Below are 9,312 nucleotides of genomic sequence, written 5' to 3' on the forward strand. Positions count from 1 at the left end.
CTAATGGAGGACCTTGTTTCAGTCATGAAATTTTGAGTGGTTTTGATTAGATCAGAGACCATGGTTGCTAAGTCAGAGTGGCTCTGCTTAGAATTCTCTGTCTGTTGCTGAGAAGATGATGGAAAAGGCTTGCCATTGCTAAACCTGTTTCTTCCACCCTTATTGTTGTTGAAACCTTGTTGAGGTCTCTGTTGATCCTTCCATGAGAAATTTGGATGATTTCTACATGAAGGATTATAGGTGTTTCCATAGGGTTCTCCCATGTAATTCACCTCTTCCATTGAAGGGTTCTCAGGATCATAAGCTTCTTCAGATGAAGCATCCTTAGTACTACCTGGTGCAACTTGCATTCCAGACAGACTTTGAGAGATCATATTGACTTGCTGAGTCAATATTTTGTTCTGAGCCAATATGGCATTCAGAGTATCAATCTCAAGAACTCCTTTCTTCTGATTCGTCCCATTGTTCACAGAATTCCATTCAAAAGTATACATGAATTGGTTATTTGCAACCATTTTAATGAGTTCTTGAGCTTCTGTAGGCGTCTTCTTCAGATGAAGAGATCCTCCAGCAGAGCTATCCAATGACATCTTGGACAGTTCAGACAGACCATCATAGAAGATACCTATGACATTCCATTCAGAAAGCATGTCAGAAGGACACTTTCTGATTAATTGTTTGTATCTTTCCCAAGCTTCATAGAGGGATTCACCTTCCTTCTGTCTGAAGGTTTGGACTTCCACTCTAAGCTTACTCAATTTTTGAGGTGAAAGAACTTTGCCAAGAAGGCATTGACTAGCTTTTCCCAAGAGTTCAGGCTTTCTTTAGGTTGTGAGTCCAACCAAATCCTAGCTCTATCTCTTACAGCAAAAGGGAATAGCATAAGTCTGTAGACCTCAGGGTCAACCCCATTAGTCTTGACAGTATCACAAATTTGCAAGAATTCAGCTAAAAACTGATGAGGATCTTCCAATAGAAGTCCATGGAACTTGCAATTCTGTTGCATTAGAGAAACTAATTGAGGCTTAAGCTCAAAGTTGTTTGCTCCAATGGCAGGGATAGAGATGCTTCTCCCATAGAAGTCGGGAGTAGGTGCAGTAAAGTCACCCAGCACCTTCCTTGCATTGTTGGCATTGTTGTTGTTTTCGGCTGCCATGGGTTCTTCTTCTTTGAAGATTTCTGTTAGGTCCTCTACAGAGAGTTGTGCCTTAGCTTCTCTTAGCTTTTGCTTCAAGGTCCTTTCAGGTTCAGGGTCAGCCTCAACAAGAATGCTTTTGTCTTTGCTCCTGCTCATATGAAAGAGAAAAAAACAAGAAAATATGGAATCTTCTATGTCACAGTATAGAGATTCCTTGAGGTGTCAGAGGAATAGAAGGAAGAGGTAGAAGAATTCGAACTTATCAAGAAAGATGGAGTTCAAATTGTGCATTGAGGAGGAGTGTTAGTCCATAGATAGAAGGATGTGAGAAGAGGGGAAGAAATTTTCGAAAATTAGAGTGAATTAATAAAAAAAAGTAATTGATTTTTGAAAACTAAGATTGGAAAAAAAATTAAGTGATTTTTGAAAAAGATTTTGAAATTAGAAATAAAAAAGATTTGATTGAAAACTATTTTGAAAAAGATGTGATTAAGAAGATATGATTGAAAAGTTATGGTTTTAAAAAGATGTGATTGAGAAGATATGATTTGAAAAACAATTTAAAAAGATTTGATTTTGAAAATTAATGACTTGGCTAACAAGGAAATATATGATTCAAACATTAAACCTTTCTCAACAGAAAAGGCAACATACTTGAAATGTTGAATCAAATCATTAATTGTTAGCAAGTATCTTTGAAAAAGAAAGAAATTGATTTTGAAAATATATGATTGAAAAGATTTGATTTGAAAAAGACTTGATTTTGAAAAATTTTGAAAACTTGAAAAAAAATTGAGTTAAAAACAAAATCTTCCCTCTTGTGCCATCCTGGCGTTAAACGCCCAGAATGGTATACATTCTGGCGTTTAACGCTGAAAAATCACCCCTTTTGGGCGTTAAACGCCCATCCAGGCACCCTGGCTGTCATTTAAACGCCAGTTTTCCTTCCTCACAGGGCGTTTTGAACGCCTAGCCTTTTTCTGTGTAATTCCTCTGCTGAATGTTCTGAATCTTCAATTCTCTGTATTATTGACTTGAAAAGACACAAATTAAAATTTTTTTGGATTTTTAATAATGAGGAATAATCAAAATGAAACTAAGATCAAATAAACAATGCATGCAAGACACCAAACTTAGAAGTTTGTATACTATTGACACTAACAAAATGAGAATGCATATGAGAAACAACAAAACACTCAGGACAAGAGAATTTAAAGATCAGAACAAGGAAATCATCAAGAACAACTTGAAGATCAATTAAGACACATGAATGAATTCAAAAAAAATGCAAGAAGAATAGAAGCATGCAGTTGACACCAAACTTAAAATTAGACACTAGACTCAAACAAGAAACAAAACATATTTTTGGTTTTAAGCTTTTATAATTTTTTTGGATTTTTTTTTTCGAAAATTGAAAGAAAATAAGGATATCAAAATTCTTAATGAGAATTCCAGGAATCATGCAATGTTAGTCTAAAGCTTCAGTCTAAAGAAATTAGACATGGCTAGCCAAGCTTCAGCAGGACATTACATTCAAGAGCTAAATTGATGAGAATCAATCAGCTTTGGTGATGATAAGAACATCACCTTGAAACACTAGAATTCATTCTTAAGAACTCTGAAGAAAAATACCTAAGCTAAGCAACAAGATGAACCGTCAGTTGTCCAAACTCAAACAATCCCCGCCAACGGCGCCAAAAACTTGGTGCACGAAATTGTGATCATCAATGGCGCCATCAACATGGTACGCTCAATTGCAATCTCAACTCTTTATCACAACTTCGCACAACTAACCAGCAAATGCACTGGGTCGTCCAAGTAATAAACCTTACGCGAGTAAGGGTCGATCCCACAGAGATTGTTGGTATGAAGCAAGCTATGGTCATCTTGTAAATCTCAGTCAGGCAGATTCAAATGGTTATGGATAATTTATGAATAAAGCATAAAATAAAGATAGAGATACTTATGTAATTCATTGGTGAGAATTTCAGATAAGCGTATGGAGATGCTCTGTCCCTTCCGTCTCTCTGCTTTCCTACTGTCTTCATCCAATCCTTCTTACTCCTTTCCATGGCAAGCTGTATGTTGGGCATCACCGTTGTCAGTGGCTACAGTCCCGTCCTCTCAGTGAAAAAGTTCAACGCGCTCTGTCACAGCATGGCTAATCATCTGTCGGTTCTCAATCAGGTTGGAATAGAATCCAGTGATTCTTTTGCGTCTGTCACTAACGCCCAGCCTTCAAGAGTTTAAAGCTCGTCACAGTCATTCAATCCTTGAATCCTACTCAGAATACCACAGACAAGGTTTAGACCTTCCAGATTCTCTTGAATGCCGCCATCAATTCTAGCTTATACCACGAAGATTCCGATTAAGGGATCCAAGAGATATCCACTCAATCTAAGGTGGAACGGAGGTGGTTGTCAGGCACACGTTCATGGGTGAGAATGATGATGAGTGTCACGGATCATCACATTCATCAAGTTGAGGAACAAGTGATATCTTAGAACAAGAATAAGCCGAATTGAATAGAAGAACAATAGTAATTGCATTGATACTCGAGGTACAGCAGAGCTCCACACCTTAATCTATGGTGTGTAGAAACTCCACCATTGAAAATACATAAGAACAAGGTCTAGGCATGGCCGTGAGGCCAGCCCCCAAAATGTGATCAAAAGATTCAAAGATCTCAAGATGAAAATACAATAGCAAAATGTCCTATTTGTAGAGAACTAGTAGCCTAGGGTTTACAGAAATGAGTAAATGACATAAAAATCTACTTCCGGGCCCACTTGGTGTGTGCTTGGGCTGAGCATTGAAGCTTTCATGTGTAGAGACTTTTCTTGGAGTTAAACGCCAGCTTTTGTGCCAGTTTGGGTGTTTAACTCCCATTCTTGTGCCAGTTCCGACATTAAACGCAAGAATTCTTGAGCTGACTTGGAACGCCTGTTTGGGCCATCAAATCTCGGGCAAAGTATAGACTATTATACATTGCTGGAAAGCCCAGAATGTCTACTTTCCAACGCAGTTAAGAGCGCACCAATTAGGTTTCTGTAGCTCCAGAAAATCAACTTCGAGTGCAGGGAGGTCAGAATCCAACAGCATCTGCAGTCCTTTTCAGCGTCTGAATCAGATTTTTGCTCAGATCCCTCAATTTCAACCAGAAAATACCTGAAATTACAGAAAAGCATACAAACTCATAGTAAAGTTCAGAAAAGTGAATTTTAACTAAAAAGTAATAAAAATATAATAAAAACAAACTAAAACAAACTAAAAACATACTAAAAATAATGCCAAAAAGCGTATAAATTATCCGCTCATCAACAAGCAAGATTTAAGTTTGGTGTTGTGATGCCAGGGCATCTTGGCTAGTTTAACTAGCCATTTTTTGTATGCTTTAGGTTGGTTTCAAGCATTTTCTTAGAAAATAAGCAAGTATTTGGTTGAAAATGCAATCATACCATGATTCAAGCAAACATTGTGAATTTTGAATGATTTCATAAGAATTATGCATGAATTGAATGATAAAATGGATGATGCATGATCTCATGATTAAGAGCAAGACTTTAATGCACTTTGTTTGATTGATTTCATGTAACAAGAAGCAGAGAAGAGCCACGTTAGTGGCTACATTAGTGCCACTAACGTGGCCAATAACGTGGAAGGAAGGAAAGTTTGGAACATTAGTGGGAACGTTAATGGCATTAACTTTGAAGAAGGAGAGCTTGGAAAGTTAGTGGCAACGTTAATGCCACTAACTTTAGTAAAGCAAAGGAAGACCCACGTTAACACCACTAACGTTGACCATTAACGTGGAAGAGGGGGGTTTTGTAGTGTTAGTGACAAAGGTGAGTGTCACTAATGCCCTCGAGCTTTGGCATGCCTACGTTAAGGGCCACGTTAGTTACACTAACGTGGATCATTAACGTGGGAAAGAGGACAAGGAGCAGCATTATTGGAAAAAGTGAGTGCCAATAACGCTAGCGAAGGACTAAGAGCCTACGTTAAGGGCCACGTTAGTTACACTAACATGCGCAAAATCTCACCTAGCAGCCTGACTATGCCTTCTTCAAACAAGAATAACTTGAGCCACAAAGCTCCAAATGAAGTGATTCCAGTGGCATTGGAAAGTAGGATTCTAGAGCGTTCCAAGAATATATGACACTATATGGTGGACATTAAATTTGAGGGAGAAAATCTGTCCTAAAAGTGCAAAGACGAACATGGTATCAACCTGTAGTAAGGCTAGTTGACCTCTTCACCTTCCAAGAAGTGTAACTCGAGCGATAGAGCTCCGAATGATGTACTTCCAAAAGCGTTGAAAAGTAGACATTCAGGACTTTCCAAAAATATAGTATGGGGTGGACACTAATTTTGAACTTCAGAACCTGGCAATATTAATCCCCTGAACGCTAACGTTATTGTGGCTAACTTTGCCAATAACGCCAGCGACTATGCCAGCGACCCTGTCCCCTTCAAAAGAGCATAACTTGAGTTACAAAGGTCCAATTGAGGGGATTCCAGTTGCGTTAGAAAGCTGATATTCCAACAATATATAATACTTGATAGTGGGCATGAATTGGAGCACAAATAATAGGCATATTTTAAGCCCCAAAAACACCAACTGAGTAGCAAGTGTGACGTTAGCCACACTAACTTCAGCACTAACGCCACACTTGTAGCGTTAGTGTGGCTAACGGTAGCACTAACATTAGCACCTGGAGCTCAACTTGATTCACTTCTCTTTCAAGGACCACCCAACCTCAAGGAAGCAAGCCCACAAGTGTCAACCAATCAAGGCCACAAGAAGAATCTAGAATAAAAAATTTCATTTAATTGTAATTTGCTTTTAATTTCATTTCATTCTGTAATTTAGGAGAGCCTATATAAAGGCCTTAGTTTTTACTTTCAATTCATCGACGGAAAATTAAAGGAAGGGGAGAGAGTGAAGACCAATTCAAACTTCTGTGAATTGGCACACTCCAAGGAGAGTGGGTCTTCGGACCCCTCCCCTCCTACACTCTTCTTCCATTTCTCTTTTTTCCTTTTCTTAGTAGTAGTTAAATTTTAGTTTGTACTTTTCATTTATGAACTTTGAAGTTTCAATTTCAGTTTTAATCTTCATCTTTATTTTTCTGCACTTTCTTTTTTTTTTCTATTTTGGTAGAGCAATGAACAACTAACTCTTTTCATTGGGTTAAGGAGCTCTGTTGTGATTTGATGGATCGATTATAGTTTTCATTCTTCTTCTTCTTTCTTTTCTCTTAATTTTACTAGAAAGCTTTCGTTCTTCAACCAATTGGTTAGTTGTCTTGGAAAAGAAACTCTCCATAATTGGATCTTCTCTGAGCCTTGGAAGAGGGATAAGGAGATCATGCTAGAAATGCTTTCTCATGTTGGACCAAATTGGGGTTTGGATGGATATAGTGACATATAATCCTACCAACACTTTGATTTGGAAATGCATGTGGTATAATCAGTGACCATACTTCATCTCTTCCCATGAGCAATTAAATCAAGGAATTGGGCAATTGTTCAAGCTTAGAGAGATTGGATTGCCAAGGAGTTGGGATCCAATCACTTAAGATTGCCAAGGAGATCAATGAATGCATTGATTGAGGAAGAGATGAGAATGAACTTGATCTGGAGGATTGCAATATCTCTTGATCCCAATGTTCATTTTATTTTTAGTTCTTACATTTACTTTTCTTGCCATTTTACTTTTCTGCACTTTATTGCTTTCTTTACTTTTATGCCATTTATATTTCATTGTTACTTATCACTCCAATATGATTCGTCTAACTATGATAATCAATTAACCATTGATTGCTTAATCCGTTAATCCCTGTGGATTCGACCTCACTCTATTGTGAGTTTTTACTTGACAACAATTCGGTATACTTGTCGAGGGAAATTTGTTGAGAGACAAGTTTCCGTGTATCAAGTTTATGGCGCTGTTGCCGGGGATTAATTGTGATTAACAAACTACCAATTAATTGATTTACTAGATTAGACACTTTTCTTTTGTCTTTATTTTCTTTTGTTTCTTTTTTTATTTCACTAACTAACTGTTTGTGATATTGCCTCACTGGGAATTTCCTCAATTGTGACAAGGGAAATTCCAATCTCTTTTATCTTGGTGATTGTTGTTTGATACAGAGTATTTTGAAGAAAAATGGAGTAAAGATCATCCTTTGGTCAATCAAGTTACATGGGATACTTCTCACCACCACAAGTTATTATACTAACTTCTAAGGAGGCAGAGACTCAAACCCTATGTCAAAAATCAAAGGTCAATTCTGTTGACTAGTTTGGAGCCTAAATATACAACTATATTTTAAAACTTCAGAGAATTTTACTGTAAGGACATATTACCCGAATGAGTTAAGGAGTTACTCATATGGGTAAGGTGTTTCCAATTTTACCCACAACCAAAATTAGGGTTACGATTACCTCCATTATTCAAATTGCACGTTTTCATGCATTGAAAAATTAGGCGTCCATGAACAAAACATTATATAAACTAAAATTATGAAAAAACAAGAAAGGAAAATTGAAAAACTGGGATTATGAAATTCAAATTGTAAAAGAGAGGGCTTACTGCGACGAGTGCACTTCTTGTAAAGGATACGGTAACCGCACTCTCTGAACTGTATAATATCACCTGGTTTCAACTGTGTAAGTCAACAAAACTTACCCTGAATATAAACAAATATTATATATATAATCTTAAGCTTTCTTCTGGAAATACACTTCAACTTGTAACGTGATGCGTGAGCATCTTGTCTATCTTTTTCTAGTGAATTTGCACTTAAATTGTTGAGTTTAATTAAGAATTAATTATATTTTAGCCACTATGAATGCTATTTTGAGTCTTGGGCAATTTTATCTATTTCATGTAGCATTCGACAGAATTTGATGGAGTTTCTGCAGCACAAGAATCAAAGGAGATGGCTGCGAGGAGCGACGCGCACGTGTGCCTGACGCGTACGCGTGATCTGGAAGTATCCATGGCGACGCGTACGCGTGACTGACGCATACGCATGATTTGAAGATTTGCTCAGCAATGCGTCCGCATGACCGATGCGTCCGCGTTACTCGCAAAGAAGACCAGCGACGTGTATGCGTGACTAACGCGTACGCGTGACATGCGCGATCTGCAGAAATTACAGAAATCACTGGCGTGGATTTTGGGCCCCGCTTTGACCCAGTTTCCAGCCTAGAAAACACATATTAGAAGCTGCAGAATGGACAAATCAAGTGGTCCCCACCCATCAGTTGAAGACTAGTTAATTAATTCGAATTTAAATTCAAATCTTATTTTTAGGAAAGGATATTATTTTTAGTTTTAGATAATTAGATTTTAAATATTAGGATTAGTTATAAATAGGAACTCTGTACATTTAGACAAGGACACATTGTTACCAGAACCCTTATTTTTCTTCTCTGAACTATGAGCAACTAATCCTCCATTGTTAAGGTTAGGAGCTCTGTCTATTTTCATGGATTGATTCGTTTGATCTTTTTAATTTAAGTCATGTCTTGATTTATATTTCAATAATTGTTTTCGTTCTTTATTTTATGAATATGGATGGAACGGAAGTATGACCCATGTTCTAATTGAGTTCTTGTAAAACTTGAAAAAGCTCTTTACTTGAACAACAGCTTGAAAACATATTATACTGAATTTTTAATTATTTGTATTTAATGGGATACGTGACATATAATCCCCTTATTTGTGGATAATTAGGATTCTTTTGGCATATAAACTAGAAATTGATCATCACCTTCTAATTGGAATTAATTGACCAAGGAATTGACAATTAATGAATTTTAGAGGAGACTAGGAAGGTCTAAGGAATTAGGATATAGTCACATATAGTTTGCCATGAAATTAAATCTTGCATGATTAAATTAATTAGTAATAAAAGTTAATTCGGAAAATAGATAACTCTGAAATCTTAACTGCTTTCTCAATACTTTATTCTTAACTTATTTATTTGTCTGTCTTTAATATTCCAAATTTGCTGTTTAATGCTCTTTGAATATCTCAAAACCATTTTCTGCTTGCCTAACTAAGCCAATCAATCAATCAATCATTGTTGCTTGATCCATCAATCCTCGTGGGATCGACCCTTACTCACGTAAGGTATTACTTGGTACAACCCGGTGCACTT

The 9,312-nt window shown here is 37.0% G+C and overlaps 1 non-coding gene across 1 annotated transcript; it reads left to right on the forward strand.

The window, feature by feature from the left end:
- The first annotated feature begins 644 nt into the window (after window positions 1-644).
- Window positions 645-752, forward strand: LOC130983750 (small nucleolar RNA R71). Its single transcript, XR_009087728.1, has one exon. It is a non-coding gene; the product is annotated as a small nucleolar RNA R71 (small nucleolar RNA).
- The last annotated feature ends 8,560 nt before the right edge of the window (window positions 753-9,312 follow it).

Source organism: Arachis stenosperma, chromosome 5 (assembly GCF_014773155.1).
Source record: "Arachis stenosperma cultivar V10309 chromosome 5, arast.V10309.gnm1.PFL2, whole genome shotgun sequence".
Classification (NCBI taxonomy): domain Eukaryota; kingdom Viridiplantae; phylum Streptophyta; class Magnoliopsida; order Fabales; family Fabaceae; genus Arachis; species Arachis stenosperma.